Below are 18,172 nucleotides of genomic sequence, written 5' to 3'. Positions count from 1 at the left end.
CTTAAGCTCTATGTTCACTTTAAGATTGTTGGCTGCTACATTTTATCAGCTCTTAAAATAAGGTTGCTCACTAACTGCTTTCCAAGCTTTCACATATGTAGCATTTCCATCAGCTACAAGTGTAAATTTGCAAGCAATAGGAACATACACACAGGCCTGCAGCCTGATGGAATCTGCAGAGAAGGTAATGCTGTCACCAGATGGCATTTTTAAGTTTTGTGCAGCCAGATATTCCAAAGCAGCATCTGAATTTTGAATGCTTTTCTTTTTTTGAAACTTCCCAAACACAGCAATTACTCCTAGAAATATCTTCTGTGATATTTTGTGGATAAACCTCTAGCAGCTCATTTTGCATGACTACATACCTAGACTATAAGACCCCTAAATTAGTACTTGGGTAGAGACCGCTCAAAAATTCAGTCCATAATGTCAGTAAATAAACTTCTTATGAATATAATTTTGAGTCAGCCCTAACAGTAGCAAAAATAAGTAGGTTGCATGTTCCTTTCCTACAGGGAAACATTGCCAAAAATATATAACTGTCACTTTTCATCTTCAGAATAATGTTAGCTACAGAAAAAAAAGATTCACAATGAGCAATTATGTCTTCAGCTTTCATGTCATTTTACATCATTCCACTATCAGCCAAGCTCAAAAGCTTAGAGGCAAAATTCTAGGTCAGTGACTTTTGCAGACAGTGTATTTGCTGTTTGGTAATTAAATTAGGTACACTTTAAATAACCAGATTCTGAAACAGACAGCCACTTACAAACACATGACAAAACGTATCACTGGCACTGTTGACACTGGATGAGGAAAATTATACACGTTAGCAATCATTAACTATCACTGAGGATTATAAATTTAAGGCTTATGATATTAAGAATAAGTGGATCAGAAAATCACTGCAGAGAAAAATCTTTAAGATGTAGCTAAAAGCCAGACTGAAGGACTGACCTACTTTTCATCACCAAGTTTTATTTATACACGTATGGAATTTTTTCTTAATGATTATCAAAATAGCTTCTCCTACCACAAAAGCTCCCAACTATTAATAAAACCAAATAGAGAATCAACTGTGGCAGTGACTGCTCAGATTTTAATAAGGCTTTAGCCTGTATCTCATGCAAATAGCCACTCGTGCTGTTGCAGATAAAACTTTAAACACCAAAATAAAGACAATTTTCACTTTATAGAGAAAATTTTGTGTATAAGTTAACTTTTAAGAGAAGGCTTAAAAGTTGAATTTTAAAAAACTATTTCCTATCAAACACTGCTCAGAGGCACCTACTGTGTAAAAAATACAAGTTTAATATTTTTTCCAAGCCTTGCATTTGGAATGAACCTAAAAATCAGAAGAAAACCAAAGGACACTGTAAGATACGTTCATTATAAGAGCAGTTCTCATAACTTACATAAAAGCCAAATAGACCTTCTTTTAAAAATAAACAAAGCCAATTGGAGAGGTACTGTAAAAAAATCATTGGGTCTTCACTTTGCATTTAAAGAATGATATTAATGGATCAAGGCATGCAAATGATAACACAGCACACAAACACAACTTCAAGCTAGAGTGTGGTAAGTCATGCAAGTGGCTCCACAGCAGAGGTTAAGTGGGTTCCAGTTTTGCATGTACTTTCCACAGCCCACCCACAAGGTGAAGTTCAGAGCCTTTGTTAGGTTAATCTTGCCCACGAGCAACACTCAAGTGGAAGTCCTCAATTTGCAACCACCATGCAAAAAGGTCCAATTTTAAAATCCTATTTTGTCTGACCAATTGGCCTTTTATTTCAAGATGGTCACAGATTATTAAGATATCCTTTCCACCTAAAAGTACCTGCAGACCACTGTAATCACACTGAAGCCATCCTCACCAGCTAAGAGGACACAATGCAATTGTGGCATTGCCATAGTTACTTCTAAAGTACTGAGCTGGAAAACTAGTCCTAATGTTTGTAGGGAGCGCTTTGGCTGAAACACATGGAAAAAACTGGCTTCAAGAATGAAGAAAATTCAACCCACCACATGTATATTTCTGACTATTATAAAACACAAGACTGTACAAGGAGTTTGTGTCCCTTCCTGTGCCATGGGTAGAGGTTTGCAGTGGTGTGGCACTCAGCTGCCAGCAGGTGTTGCAAGAGGGAGCGTCTATTCACTGAACTCTGTCACTACAGTTACCTGCTCTTTATGGCAAGGAAAACAGAGAAAACAAAGAGGCTGTTATGCTTTAACTTCAAAGGTTTCATACCCCCAAGCTTTGTCACTATACCTCCGGCAGTACAGCCCAGAAGAGACGCAGCACAGTCTCAGGTAAAGATATTTTTCTGCTCCAATAACCTAGTTTCTGTAATGCTTTCAAAAGAGATTAGGGTTTTTAAAAGAATCTTGGTATAGGCACAGTGATAGCAGAAGGTCATCTGGCATTTGTCATTTGACTGACAAGTAAGTTTTATTCTCAAGCTTTCCAAGTTCACAGGAAGGTTTTTCCTGAAAGGTCATAGAGGAATCGTAAGTTTATCTGTAAGTGCTGCAAGAATCAATGCACAAGTTAGGAGATATTGATCTTCCCAGTTTACAGTTCCTCTTGGAGTTATCATTCTCTAGTTGCACCAATTTCCTCTTCATCAGGGGTAAAGCTTTTATGAGATCCCTAAAGCCTGTGTGCAATATTTATTCTGTTAGTATAATTAAAGGTATTACTATGTACATAGTTACTGCATCTGTCCCCAAGGGCACTTCACATCATAAATAACAGATGTGAAATGTACTCCTATTGGGACAAGTGCTAATATTAATTCTTCTTATGCTGTCTCATTAACTCTTACATCACCTCACCATTCTTCAGGGTTTTTTCCTCTGCAGAGGAAAAAAAAACTTTAAGATAACATTAGTTTGGGATAAGTAAGTTTACTAAATCTTCATGGGACCATATGCAAAAATAATAATAACTGAGATGTATTCACTTTACCATGATTGTCAATTTTGCAATATATAAGTTAACAGTACCAGAATTCCTTATGCTCAGTTGCACAGGATTATCCCAAGATAAAACTACAAATTTAAAGACTCATTCAAAAGTTCAAAAGGCTTTAATGTTAGTCCATGAAAGACTGGGGAAAACACACAATAGTCTGGTCTTCCACTCCAAACTTTTAAGGTATTCAGACTACAGATTTGGATTAATCCACCTACATTAGAATATGTAAACATATCCTTTCAGTGGAGAGAATCTGTGACTGTACAGTTGAATTCTCTTTTTAGATCCATACAGATGCTACATTAGAAGATAAAAGTGTGCATGTGCTTAAAACATTAATTCAGCTGTCTAAGAGACCTAGGCAGTTGACTAATCTCTGAACTGCAGATCATCAACTGCAATGCATATGCCTGGTAATATTCCCCACTCAAAGGTTCAATAGCGTTAACAATATATGGTCCAATACAACAATTTATCAGCAACAAAAAAAGCCTAAGTTTGCCCCTTATTCTGTGCACATATAATGTACACAGTTCTGTTTTAATGTAAAACTTCACCCTACATTTTTAACAGCATACGGCATTTTGAAGCCACAAGGGAATTTCAGAAGTCACATTAAGTCCATCTCTATTCTCATGCTATCATTAAGCCTGTTACATCTTTCTGAAAATAAGTTTTTCTTTTCCTATATGAAGTTTTTATATCTTAAGACATTCCTGTCAGTTTTCCTGTCTTATGCCAAAGCAATCCTTACAAATTCATGGTGACTCTTGTTCTCCTTATCTCAAAAGTTTTTCAAAAGCTGGACCATTTATTCCAATACTAATTCAAAGAATTAAACTTAAGCCAGCAGACTTAAAATAATTCTCTGACTCTTCTTAACCTATTCCCAATTCTGACAGGAAAGATTGTCATTCTAAAAACTTTTCCTTCGAAGCACATCTTTTCAGCCATTTTGTCAGGAAAAAATGGGAGATAAAACTAGTGATCTTTACAGACAATAGACACTGTAAACACAAGACACTGGGGAGTAAAAGAAAAGTTACTTGACCAGAAGTATACCAGAAGCAAAGAAAAACTTGTAGACAAAAATACACGACCCAGTTTCTCACTGCAGACCAATAGTAAAACAGAACAAGTGACATTTAGTACAGTGCAAGCCTGAAGGAAGGCACCATTGCTGGTCTTAGGTGGCCTTGCTTTCAGGCAGCATGGATGCAGTTGAGTGACTTGGGCACTGTGGACACCAATGACACAGGTGGATGACAATGGGGATTAGGTCAGGTAGGAAAGGTAGAAGGAGGAGGCGTGAGCAGGATGAAGGAAGAGTGGTACAAGTATAAGAGAACATTTAGATTCCAGTGGAAAACGTTTGCTAATGTTTTGTGAGAGGAAATCTTAAAAAAGCAGTGAGTCAGGATACAGAAGCATCAGATGGTGTGGCAGTATGGATCACAACATCACTCAGCAAGAGGCAGCCAGACATCTTTCCCCTATTGCTGCAAACAAGTGAACAAACATCAGATAAAGGAGCATGAAGGTACTTGCACTAAATGGCACTCAGGTGTCATAGGCATCTGCTCGCTCCCTTCCAGATTTGCTAACAGCCCTTTGCAATCATCAGTCCCTTGGACATTTTAGAAAAGATGACATACCAACATCCAGCCAGGCTTACCTCTGCACAAATAGTTCTACAACACTAGACAGCCAGCTTCTCCACAACACCACATTGCTCTAAGTTAGCAATCTAGCTGCACCACCTTGCTGTGACTCTACAAGTCAGACTCTGGAATGGAGTCCACTGCAAAGGTAGGTTTATACTGGATCACAGATTGGCAATATCTAGCATATCTTTGGCTTCATTCCCTTACAGCTGAAGAGGTCTGTCCTACTCATGAATAAGATAACTGGTAATGCGGTATGTAGAAGAATCTTTGCTAGCTCACCCTCAAAATAAGCTTTCCTATTTCAAGAATAGAAGCAAGAACTGATGGTTAACAGGATCAAAAATATAATTGAAGTTCGCTTGTATAACTACTGGTTTTTCCCCTCTTTGTGGATATTTTTCAAATTGAAGGGTTTAGTTGCTTTGAAGCAAAACAGTGCCTACTGCCTCAGAAATGTATTGTGAATTCTGGCAAATAAACATTAGTCCTTCTGTAGCCAGACCCAGGATAAAATCCTTAAACATTTCATTGCTCTCTATCTACTGAAATGTTTTGTTTCTGGATGGATTTTTTGAAGATGAACATCCCATTCCTGCCAGCATGCTCAGATAGCTCTGCCCATGCACAGCTGCTGATTCAATGTCTGACAGTGTAGTTGTCTGCACTGCCACATGAAAACAAATAATTTTTGTTCCCCCGATTTAGTTAATCAGTATTTTCTAATTTCTTTTGTTTCAAGAAATAAGTCTCTCTTTGGACTGTGACTGTAGTAGTTACTGATGCTCACAAGTTGGACTTGCTTAGAGAAACTCTTTACTTTGTGATGTCTTTATATGCACAAGAGGGTTGGCCCCATCCTGTGAAATCCCGCTGGCTTCAGACAACAAGTTGCAGCAGTACCTGGGACAAATTCTTTCATTCTTTTGAAATATTAGTTTGAAGTTGCTCTGTCCTATGACATTAGGAGTTAGACTGCTACTGCTTTCTGCTTAAAATACAGCAAGAATGTAGGAACACATGAACAATGAAGGCATTTGTGATATTCTTGCAAGTGGTAAAAACTGCTTTCCAGGAGCTAATTTTTTTCATCTCATTTTTTTCTTTGAGCCAACTTTTTCCCCCCAGACTGTTAGAATTCATAAAAAAAAAATCTTCTGGCTTCCAGCAAACTTATGCTCTACTTTCATCTAGAAAGGCATAAATGTGTTAAGCCAAAACCATGGTATTTATTGCTATTTGAAACAATCTGTATAGCTTTTTTACATCCCTGTTGTCAGTGTCCCCTACAAAATTCAGTATAGTAACCACAGCACTAACTTTTCCATCTGTCCACAAACATCATCCTCTAGGTAAACAGAGTAATATATAGCATCAGTCTGTGGAGTGTTTTTTTTAATTACTGGGATCAAAATAGCACCAACAAGTAGCATGTCCTAATATTGCCTTTATCATCTAACCAAGTCAGATTCCAAAATTAGAAATACAGTCAGTATTTCCGCTGATCTGAAAGATTTCACATCTTTTTTCCTCATGAAAAATTCTATTTGAAATAGAAAATGAAGGCTTACAAGTCTAGCATAACTGTACACAATGTAGGGAAGAGACATTAATTTGCTATCTCAATAAATTTTTAAAAATAATATTGAGGCAATACCCTCTACTCCCCCCAGTGAGATATTGAGAAAAATTAGAAGAAGGTTGTAAGACAGCTTAAATTTTTTTGTACAATTTGATATGGATAGACCTGACAAGCAGTGCAACTCAAGCTTAGAAACCATTCTTCTCAGATCATGGTCTTGAGGAACATATAACAGCAGTTAAACGTGCAATAAACAAGCCAAAGCATTTAGTATTACAACTGGACTTCCCCTGCCCCATCAAATAATGAATTAACCATAAAATACACTTGCGCAGAAGAACAAGTCTTTTGTGATTTCCAGTCAAAATGCATGATCACCACCAATCAAAACAGGCAGGAGAAAATTGGGAGCTTAGAGTGGTCTGTGTCAGCGTATTCAAGCAAAAGCATTGAACATTTTTCATATAAAAGATAACCTCTCTTAATATAGATAACACAAATATAACAGTATTCCTAAATTAAAATAATTTCAGACCATATATTTGGGTTCACCCAAAAGAAACTGACAGGGAAGCTAACCCCCACCTTCTCCCATCTGGCTTGGTTTGTCCTGAAACCATTTCCCCTGTCTTCCTTTCAAACACGTTAATTCGATCACTGAACTGGAAAAGTCCAGCTTTATTCAACATCTGTGCTTTGATGCACATATATAACTGGAAGATCACTAAATATTTTCCTAAGCAGTATTTAATTATATTGCAAGGAACATCTTTAAATTTGTCAGGGGCCACACACCAAACTGGCACGCTGAGGACAGAATCCGTGCTAATTCTCTCTTGACACCACAAAAAGAAAGTCTGGCAGTGGACAAACCATGTGCAGCACAATAAATTCAGTCAAAACTCAGTCACTTTCTTGCTCCTTTTACACTCCTTCCACTCCAGCAGGTTTTGTTGCTGTCATCAGGAAGGGGCCCTTGCTGGCACCATAAGAGTTCTAAGCCCCAAACTGTCTCTTTTTCACCAAAGGAGACAGGCAATACCTCCAGGCAGCATCCACATTAAAAGGCAGAACTATTCTCACAGACAAATATTGTATGGTAAAAGCTGTTTCATTGCAGCAAGCCTACAATCAAGAAAAGGGAAATAGATGTCCTTTTGCTTTATAAACATTCTATACAAGCAGAGAACCATAAGCAAAGAGAGACAGTGTCAACATTGAAAGAATTTCCTGCAGTGTTTCAACTTTCCCTTACACTCAGGCATTAGCACAATCTGTATATTTGGTGTACACACAAAAACAGTATTTCACTCATAAGTGAGTCTCAGAACAAAGTGAGTCTCAGAACAATGTGCAGGAAAGACAGTGACATGATGTGAAGATACACTGATAAGTTACGGCCCTCAATGACCCAATCATTACAACTCTTCCCCTTCCAAAATCTTCCAGGCATGTCGAGAAACAAGTCTCTCCTTCCTGTATGAATCTCTATTCAAAGTCCAAGGACCCAGCTCAAACTACATGGCATCTGTTAACTCCCCCTCAAGGCTGAGGGGAAGGTGCACAGCACAAGGTAATACAAAGCAGCACATTTATTTACTGGCAGCTTGTCCAAAATTAATTTGGTTGCTATGTTTGAAAGTTTTAAGGAATTAGAAAAGTAGGGTCCCTACAAGACTGAGCTAAAGTTTTGTTCACAAGAAGCCCCAGGAAGCTATTTGCAAGCAACCAATACTGCTCTGTGTTAGACAAAGTATGAAATCAAAAGGTGTCATAACAAAAGGTGGCACATTAATAGATATTTTGCAGGGTGATTCCAACTACCTGTTAGTTTGTTCACTTTCTAGACTGAGATATTCAGTGTTTTAGGAGTGAAAACTGAATACACAGCTGTATTAGCCATGTATTGAAAAATCCAAGTAATAAAGCAAACAAGCAAAAACTAGATAAACTCGGTCCATTATTTTAGCTCTGGGGAGTCAGTATTTACTTTTTTCCACACAGGTAATTACTCAGGTACTGGAAACCTGGAAAGATGACCTGCTAGCTTTCCATTATAAAGGAACAAAATACCCTATTCAGTCTCATTCCAGAGCTGTTACCCTTAGTCTAAAAATGGAAACTGAAATGAGATCAGTAATACTTCTTTCATCACTGCTTCTGGAAAATATTTTTTCCCTGATGTGTAATACCCAAATCAATACTCCATCTGAATGCTTTTGATATGAAAATGCTGAAATGATAGCACATATGAGCAGATAACAGCTAAATCTGCACAGCAGAAGAGAGCACAAACTGGCATCAGAAGCCTGGTCTGGAATATATATATTGGTTAGTGTAACTCACAGCTTGCTGGGTTTCTGGGTGTGGGGTTTGGTTGTTGGGAGGTTTTTTGAGGTGTTTCTGTTGGGTGTTTAAGGGTACAGCTTCTTTGCCAAATCAAAATACAGAATGCTTCCAGAAAAAAAACTAAAAAGACATTTAGTTCCCCAACACATCCTGAAAACAAGATGTGCAACAATTGAGAGAAGTCAGACAATAGAAAAAGTTTCTGGAACCTGAGTTGCAATACAGAATTTATCATGCATACTTAGAGCATATTATCTCATTACAGTAGCTGTAAAGTTCTAATCTTATTCAGTGAATAGTGTTTTTATTCACTGCTGAGACTTAAGGGTGGCCTCAGGTATAAGTGAACATGCCTGTACTGGTTTCAGCGGAGCCAACTACATCATCCAAGAGTTTGCCCTTCGTGACTAAGCAAGCCAGCACCCAAACACCCTGGGCATTCAGGGAAGCTAAGGACATAAGTTTACAGTTTAGTCTGCCTTCTTTAACTCTCAGTGGGGAAAATAAAGCTTTACTAAGGAACCATGGCAAGCAGCGACCTTATGAAAGTGGAAATCAAAAGAACCTGACACAGGATGTTGCTAACTGGCATCCTTTGGCTGTATCTGTCACAGCCCCTGCACAACACAGGAAACCACTGCACAGATCCATTGCTGGAAGACCTCCATTTCAGTCCATCGTTAACCACTAGCACTTCAACACATTCGGGCTTGCTACCCTTCCAGTCAGCTCACAAGCAGCAAGAGGTGATAAAGCTGGCAGCTTGCATTGTAGAGGAAAACTCAAAGCTTTTTACTGAGAAGCCTCACAACCTTATAACATAGACAGGATTGTTATGAACTCCAAACATGTAACAGAACTATTTAAAAAAGAGCAAATATCAAATTGAGACTGTTAATTACTTTTAGAAACAGAGGAATTGTGCCATACACTATTCTTAAGCCTATATTTTAACACATCGTTAAAGGAGAAAAATATTCCTGAATAATCTTTCCCTGAAGTGGCTGAAAAATGTACATGGTAAGCAAGGCTGAACAAATATGAGAAAGTTTTTTTAAGCGTCAGCTACAGCTGACAGCTCTGCCAGACTCAGGAACAAGTTTAATTCTGAAGTTGAATTAATCCCGTTAGGTTCAATAGAGTATGGAAATTATAGTCTGAAGTATCAAAACCATACTTAATGCTGCATATAGCTTCCTATTAAAAAAATAAATTACTACCCTGTGATAAGTAAGAACTTCCCAACCACAGAATACAACACTTAAAACACAAATACAATACCAATCACTCTGCTTTCAAGTATTACCTAAATACATGGTGTGTTCAACTGGTTGAGTGGGAAGGCAGCTCTTTACTGAATTGCCCACCAGGCTTTAAATGGACCTTATTTAAAGTAAATCAAATCATAAATTAGGTTAAGTCAAAGTACTGCTGATTATCATCAACCCCAGGTATTAGATTATGCAACATTCCAATAAACCTTTAAGAGCTCACAAATTCCTCATAACTCATCAGGCATGCAGAGTTAGGTGCTAATTAAGAAAGTCCTCACTCACACAACAAGAGCTGTTAGGATTCAAAAAAAGTCTTTAAAAAGAAAGAATTCTCACTTGGTATCTTTAAGCAGCTGTTAAAGACAAGGTCCCATTTCTAAATCTGTATTCTCAGCAGCTCTCAGAAACAGCAATTGGTACTTCCTATCATATACTAGAAAACTTCACCCCTTTAAGCAATCTTTCACACATTGCATCTATGCTTATCTATAAATATAATAAGCAACCAGCTCCCACAGTGGTGCCTTACTGTCTGTCTAGAACTACTCTTCTATTGTAAAGTTTTCAGTGCTTTTGCCCACTAATAAACAAAGCAGTCAGGCTTGCCTCTTTTCACTGGTTTAATCTCAGGATATCTAAGCTGCACACAAACCCATATATCTTTATGAGCAAATATTTGGCACAGAAACAAGCTTTATTAAAGATCTGAATTTCAAGCTACAAATCAAAGAGTGACATTTTGATGGCCTTTCTTTATATACATAGTACAAAGTACAGCATTAATAAACAAACATATGCCCTAAATTTCCAGAGTCAGCTTTATAGCAAAGCTGTCTTTATGAACATTAGATCTCCTTCAACAAACACATTTGCTTAGTAAAGGAAGCTGACTACATCTGCACCCACATTACCAGAATATGCATATATAAATTAGAGACTACAGTAAATGCATATTCCCAGGGATGCCTTGTGATACAATGCTTAGTTTCATAGCAGCGTAGCCAGGTATGGAGACATACCTGTGGATTTCTTCTTTCTCTTGAGCTTGTCCATCCATGTTCTAAACATGACACTTGCTTTAAATTGGTTTGAATCCTACCCACAAAGAATTAAGAAAGGTTTTAGGAAGAGGCCTTTCAAGTTTTAACTGTTGGAGCACTTACCATAGCACCAGGAACACCGGTGGCATATTAAATAGCTACAATGCCAAATATGTTCACAACCCTTCCTGTCTGAGTCAGGAGCTGGGACCAGCTTCAGGGAAATGCTAATGGGCAGTCAAAGACAAAGTCTCTGGATTCAAGCAGGGCAAACATTCAGTGCAGCTTTCCACTTCTTCCAGATGCATTTAGGAGAGGCACCACCTGTTTCCCCAGATGTTTACATGCTCCTTTAGAAGACAACTAATCAACCAGCTAATCAACCCTGATTGTGTTATGAGAATTTTACAATTAATGGATATTCCACATGAAAAACAACCTCCAAGCTTACTATACTTCATCTATCCACTGTAGGCATGCGAATTTATAAAAATCACAATTGCATCCATGCTTAAGACAAATTATCCTGATGAAGCATGGAAGAAGCCGGACTGAAGTAAAGCTACTGAAACATTTCCAGGGAACATATGCTTTATGTAAACTACTATACAGCTTGCCCTTCTTTTTTCCAAAGGGATTTGGAAGACCAAGAAAGGAAACACTCTGGTGGTTTCACAGGGACTACAGTTACACTATTCTTGTCACACTGCATGAATGCAGCTAGTTACATTGCTACCCATTTTCTTTGTTCCTGCTATTAAAGGCAAACTAAGCATGTGACATAATGAAGTCAAAACTGTGGCACATTAGTAATAGAAGTAAAAATACGTAAAGAATTTTTTTTTTTAAATCAGCTAAACAAATCTTAGATGCATAAGCTCAGGTTTACCACAAGTACTTTCACCAAATATCACTTTGGCCCAAATTGAGAGTATTTCGTAGCTTGGGAATACATACAAGTATTTCCATCCTGCATTTCTTTTCTATTTTTCCTACTTCATTATATATCAAGAGCCAGTATATATATAGGTACTTGCAGTTCATAGACATTTGCTAGCTTGTATTTGAGACCACCTGAACTGATCCAAATCTATTGCTTTCCTTTGTAGCAGACAACAATATGAAATATCTAACTGGTGCTTAGGTTTGGATATTTCTATATGTGCTGATGTCTGACTTCCTGACTAAATTACTTTGACCACCCATTAGTACAAGGGACTAGAACACTAAGACAAACTGAATGCATATCACTTTACACAGATTTTTGCATGGTTCTGTTTATAACTAGTTTCTAGTTGAATAGAAACTTACAATGGTCATGGACTGTCCCCAAATCATATTTTCATACATACAAGAATACTCAAGCTATAGTCCTTTTTCTATTACTGCACTCTCTTTTTTCCAGAACCCTTTTTTGTCCCTCTTCAAGTACATAGTTTTGTTATTTTCCTTTAATTTCTCGTAAGTAAGAAGCAAATTTATTTGGGTTTACATTTGAGTCAGACTTTTAAAGCCATCACCATCAAACTGGGCTCAACACCAACTACAAGTAGATTCCCATGAACAGAAATTTTTCAAGCTCTATGTTAAAGAGCCACAGATTTAACACACACAGGCTATTTGTCTTGCATATAACAGGAAACAAAGATTTTCTGTTATGCTCATTTCATATGTTGTTTATTATTTATTCCCACAGCACACACACAATAATTGATAGCCAAGAGCATAAATTGTGTTCTGAGAGAATGCTGCAACAAGTTCACTATCTAGCTCTGATAACTAATATTTCGGGTTTGCTTCCCTAATTTATATAACAATTATTTTATGACTGAATTCTTCTATCAATTTAAAGTGATCTTTCTGGAAAAATAAAAAAGAGTGGATAAATACCACCTTCTTTAATTTTGTGATTATTTGTAAGACTGCATTCTCAAACTTCACTTTACACTGACCTTAGTCTTTGCAAATAGAATGCCAGAGAAAGAATTTAACTCCACCAAATGGAGTAAACTTGCTTCCCCCCTCCCCCTCTTAATCCAAGTAATTGCCAGTAACGATTTCAGGTGCAGCTATTACAGAACACAAACACAAGTTATACATTTACTTTACATTTCTTTGTCTATGCTGCAGAGGTAAACGATAAAAGTTTTAAAACCCAATCTAGTCCTACTAATAAACAAACAAAAAGTATAACCTTCCTTGTCTCAAGAAAGACACATTGCATACACAGTGGTACTATGAGCATTACACATCTCCCAGAAGGAAAGCCACAACCACTGAAGATTTTTCCTACCTAAAAGGCATTAAATACCTACACCTACTTTTCATAGGTCACTTTGATAGAGGAAGACTAACTTCCCAAGATGTTGACTATCTATGACAACATCAGAAAAAACATAGAGCACGTACAAGAGATAAGGACACCATTCAAACATATCTTGTGAATGTTTGTGAGGAATGGCATAAGCCTGCTGTTCAAGCACAGCTTCACCAGGACCTTTCCCTGTACGTACCCTTCAGTGGCCTGAGGCTCCTCCCTGTGCCATGGCACACAAGCATGGCCACGCAGGGTCCTCAAACTACAGTGACAAAACAAAGAGCCTAGACACAGCAGAGCAGAGACTACACTTACACAAGGAGGTTTTCAGAAGCAAGTATGACTGCAGAAAGACCAACCTTACAGTAACCGTGAAGCAAATTCCTTTAACATCTCAGATCCCAAGCACCTCCTGACAGAAAGGAAACTTTCCATTCCCCTTGCTCCCACCACCCATACAGCTGCTTCAACAGCAGGTCAGAACCGTAAGGTACGATAGCAGAAACCACTCACCTAAGGGCACTGCTCTTCGCTGAGATGCTTCCTAAACACCTTCCTCAGAAAACTGGCTGCTGGGTGGAGACCTGCCTTATATAGCTTCTGCAAAGGAAAGGTGCTGGGCTGCGTGGCTCTGGCGGGGCCCCTCAGGCCAAGCCCAGGTGCTGCCCATTAGGCCAGGCCCAGGTGCCATTCATCAGCCCGAGGGGTGTCTGCAGAGCTGCTGTGCAACTGGGGCAGCAGACAGAGCACACAAGGTCTTCCCTCCCCACAGCAGCTGCAGGGAGATGGCACCTAGGTAGAGGGCAGTTTTGAGGGGGAAGTGCAGACTGGAATTGGACCATTTGCCTGAAGTGCCCAAACATGAACTGTCTGCAGGGACCAGCCCAGTGGGCTCCTAAATGTCCAGCCAGCTGGGAGGGAAAATGCTCTGAATGGCCCTTGGAAGAAGCTGCTTGGTCTGCCAGCTTTCCGGATGGATCCCTACATGTTACTTTACCATGCACAACTCACTGAAGGCATGAGAGCTAGGTGCTGCCTCTGCAGGCTGGCTTAATCTTCAGAGACCCAGTAAAACACATTGGGGATGTTTCTGCCCCTGAGGGACAGCAAGGGGGTTGATTATTATTTTTTTTAAAGGTAATTGCAAAGCCTAATGTCTTCCATACTGCAAATCGTTGAAGTGGTGTATCACTACCTGTGCTCCTCCTGTAACTTCTGCTGGTTTCATCACCCTTCAGCTAGCTCTTATGTAGCTGCCAGCTAATGCCAGCTAATGAGCACACCTTTTCACAAGGGGACTTCACTTCTGATATGAAACAGCAAAAAAATTCATTACACAGTAGTCTGTGGGTATAGTGAGTTGTTAAAAGTTTTCAGAGTACTTCTTGATTTGTGCAAAGAATTTCACCTCCCAGAGTCATGCCTGCATTGTTTTGGGAGGGTTTTTGTGTGCTCTGATCAATCTTTCGAGTTGCACCAATTTCTAATTAAGTATGCAAAGAATCTGCTTTGCCTGGCAGCTCTGTCCTACTGTGACTTTTAAAAGAATCAATTCAAAAATTTTTGAGCACTGCAAAGAATTCAGAATGTTTCTGCTCCTAATACTGGGCATCTGTCTAGAAAACATATCAATCATATGATCACAAACATCTGTTGCATTAGACTTTTTAATCAGCCCTGATTTTCAAAAGAGACAAAGAATGTTGGAAGGGATGATGGAAAGTTATTGCAGAGAATGCCCTACTTGAGAACTCAAAAATCCAATCTTAGGGAGACAGAAATTTACCAAGCACTGTAAAAACTCTTCATGTATAACATACTATATTACAGAGAGTACAGTTATCTGATATAAATAGAAATAAAGTACTCTGACATAATGCACATACAAGCAAAAGTGTAAGAAGTGCTCCAGGAAGGTATTTTGTTATTAAATATAAAAGGTATTATCACTAGCTTGCACAGATTGCAAAGAATAAAGTTGTTCCCCAGCAGTCCATTTTCTCTGCAAGTTCCATAAATCCCATTAATGAGTGGTTATGAAGCTCTGTTGGAGATATAACATATCCCATTGCTTAGAAAATGTTGATGTCCAAAAATGGCCATTTTCTCCTCTCAGTAATGTTAGTGTAAATCTGCATTAGCTCTGTTGGATTCAGGAGACATTACAGGGTAGCTCCTGTCTCGTTTTTAATAGAACATGCCAATTAGAAATTGTAATATGACTACTCCATGTTCTTTGTCTGCCATAAAAGCACAGGACTGAAGAAAAGAAAGGTTGTTTCTATAATTGCTTTGTTTTTTAAAAAATACTAAACTCCTGACATTCAACTAGTAGAAATAGATCCATAATACTGGAAGGGATATATCACACAATCCCTCTAAAACAGTTCTGAGTCCAGAGCCTTAAGGCATCCTAAACACATCCGCATTGGGAACGTCAGGCATGGTGTTTGCTCCTCAGTCAGCCTGCATAAGCTTTTGTAGTCTTTGACATGATCCTGACTCATCTCCTGACCCCTGCCTGACATAAATGTTGCCTGCTGACCCATGTTTCCCCAGGAACCAGAGCTGGGTGTCCTGTCAGCCCTCTCCTGAACTACCTTCCCGGGATCTGTCATCTCTTTGTGAGGGATAAATCCTGCAGCTAAGGTCCTAGGGCAAACAGTCAACTGACATAATACTGATCAGCAACTGCTAGAAACTTCCTGGCAGTAGCCAAAAGCTTTTACTTTTGTCTAGAGCCATGTCCTTACCCACAGGAAGGTGAGGGCTCTCCTATGTTTGGGGCTGCCCAGGCTGCTTGAGGGGGCATTCAGTGCCACTACAACCTCTGTCTGCTTTTGCCTCCTTTTCCAGCTGGGTATTCTTGCTATGCCAAACAACAGTTCAAGCTCAAAATACCATGAATAGCAAAGGCATTTGATTTGGAGAAAGCTTCTGTGAGATGGGCAGGACAGACACAGCATAAAGCTGTATCCTAGGGCACAAAATAAGGTTACTCTGTCACACCATGATTTGTGTGTACATCTAAAGGAGCAGCCAGGGGGTTCAAGAGGTTCTGGAAACCTGACACAGACACCAGAAATAGTCAAACATGACAAATGTTATCTAGAAAGTATATTAGAGGGAAGATTAGTACCCAGAAGTTTGCTGTTGTCTATTTAGCTAAGACAACATTAGCAAATTATTTTTACTTAAGTGGTCAGAGACACAGGTGATGGGTTGACCCTGGCTGGAGGCCAGTGCTCTCCCACTCCCTGGGCAGGGGAGAGAGAATATAATGAAAGGCTCCTGGGTTGAGATAAGGACAGGGAGATGGGCAAAACAGACTCGACTTGGGGAAATTAGTGTAAATTATTACCAATCAAATCAGAGTAGGGTAATGAGAAATAAAACCCAATCTTAAAAAAAAAAACCTTCCCCCCACCCCTCCCTCCCTTCTGGACTCAACTTCAATCCTGATTTCTCTACCTCCCACCCTGAGTGGCACAGGGGGATGGGGAGGGGAGGTTGCGGTCAGTTCATTACACGTTGTCTCTGCTGTTCCTTCTTCCTCCAGGGGAGATCTTCTCACCTCCTCCCCTGCTCCAGAATGGATCCCTCCCATGGGAGAGTCCTCCACGAGCTTCTCCAGTGTGGATCCCTTCCACCGGATGCAGACCTTCAAGACTAGACTGTTCTAACATGGGGCCCCCATGGGGTCACAAGCCCTGGCAGCAAACCTACTCCAGCATAGGCTCCTCTCTCCACAGGACCAGAGGTCCTACCAGGAGTTTGCTCTAGCATAGGCTTCCCACCAGGTCACAGCCTTCTTCAGGTGCATCCACCTGCTCCACTGTGGGGTCCTCACAGGCTGCAGGTGGATATCTGCTCCACCAGCAACCTCCATGGGCTGCAAGGGGGATAGTCTGCCTCACCGTGGTCTTCAGAGGAATCTCTCCTCCAGCACCTGGAGCACCTCCTCCCCCTCCTCCTTCACTGACCTGAGTGTCTGCAGAGTTGTTCCTCCCACACGTTCTCACTCATCTCTCTGGCTCTGTTGCTGTTGCACAGGTTTTTGTCCCCTTCTTAACTGTGTTATGCCAGAGGTGCTACCATCATTGCTGACAGGTTCAGCCTTGGCCAGCAGCAGGTCTATCTTGGAGCTGGCTGGCATTGGGTCTGTCCAACATGGGGGAAGCTTCTGGTAGCTTCTCACAGAAGCCAGCCCTGTAGCTCCTTGCTCCCTTGCCATGCAAACCCAATAAAACATAGTAGATTGTAATTTCATTTCTGATGCCATCTCTTCCCCAGAAAACATCACAGATGCAGATTCCAAGCATTGCTCAAATACCTACTGAAACTTCTTGCACATAGCAAACCATCGTGTGAAAGACAGATGGCAAACTCATGGGAACGAACACTCCCTTGTCCTTCAGACATTTTTCACACAGGTCCTAAACAACATGCTTTTCCAAACTGTTCCCAGATACAATTTTAATTAACCCCATAAATCAGTTTCAGAAATAAATAAAACTTGCAGAAGTGTGGAGTACAGAATGATCATTTAAAAGAAAATAATAACCACAAAGAAACCACCAGCATTCGAGCCTGATTAATACAGAGCTACATTACCTGATCAGCCTGGCAGGTCAGACTTCTGGTACCAGCAACAGTGGGTTACAGAGCATCTTCTGAGAACAACACTCCTGGTATTTCAGATGTGATCCGGGGACCCTCCATTTCCAAGGTCTGAGTGTCACCACTTTCATTGGCCTCGATTCCCTGCTTGGTGAATGCCTCAGCACTTTATAATTATCAGCAAAAATAATTCTTTAAAGTGCATGAAAATCTGTTTCAAAAATCAGTAGCACGAAGCTCACATCTTTAGATGCTACAGGTGCAGTGGGGAGTGGCCAAACTGAGTGCCATTTCAACCTTCTCGCAGTAAACATTGCCAATAGTAAATCAACATGTAAAATACACA

The sequence above is a fragment of the Gallinula chloropus genome (genome assembly GCF_964237585.1).
Source record: "Gallinula chloropus genome assembly, chromosome: 6".
Lineage (NCBI taxonomy): Eukaryota > Metazoa > Chordata > Aves > Gruiformes > Rallidae > Gallinula > Gallinula chloropus.
Note: the sequence above shows the minus strand (reverse complement) of the source record.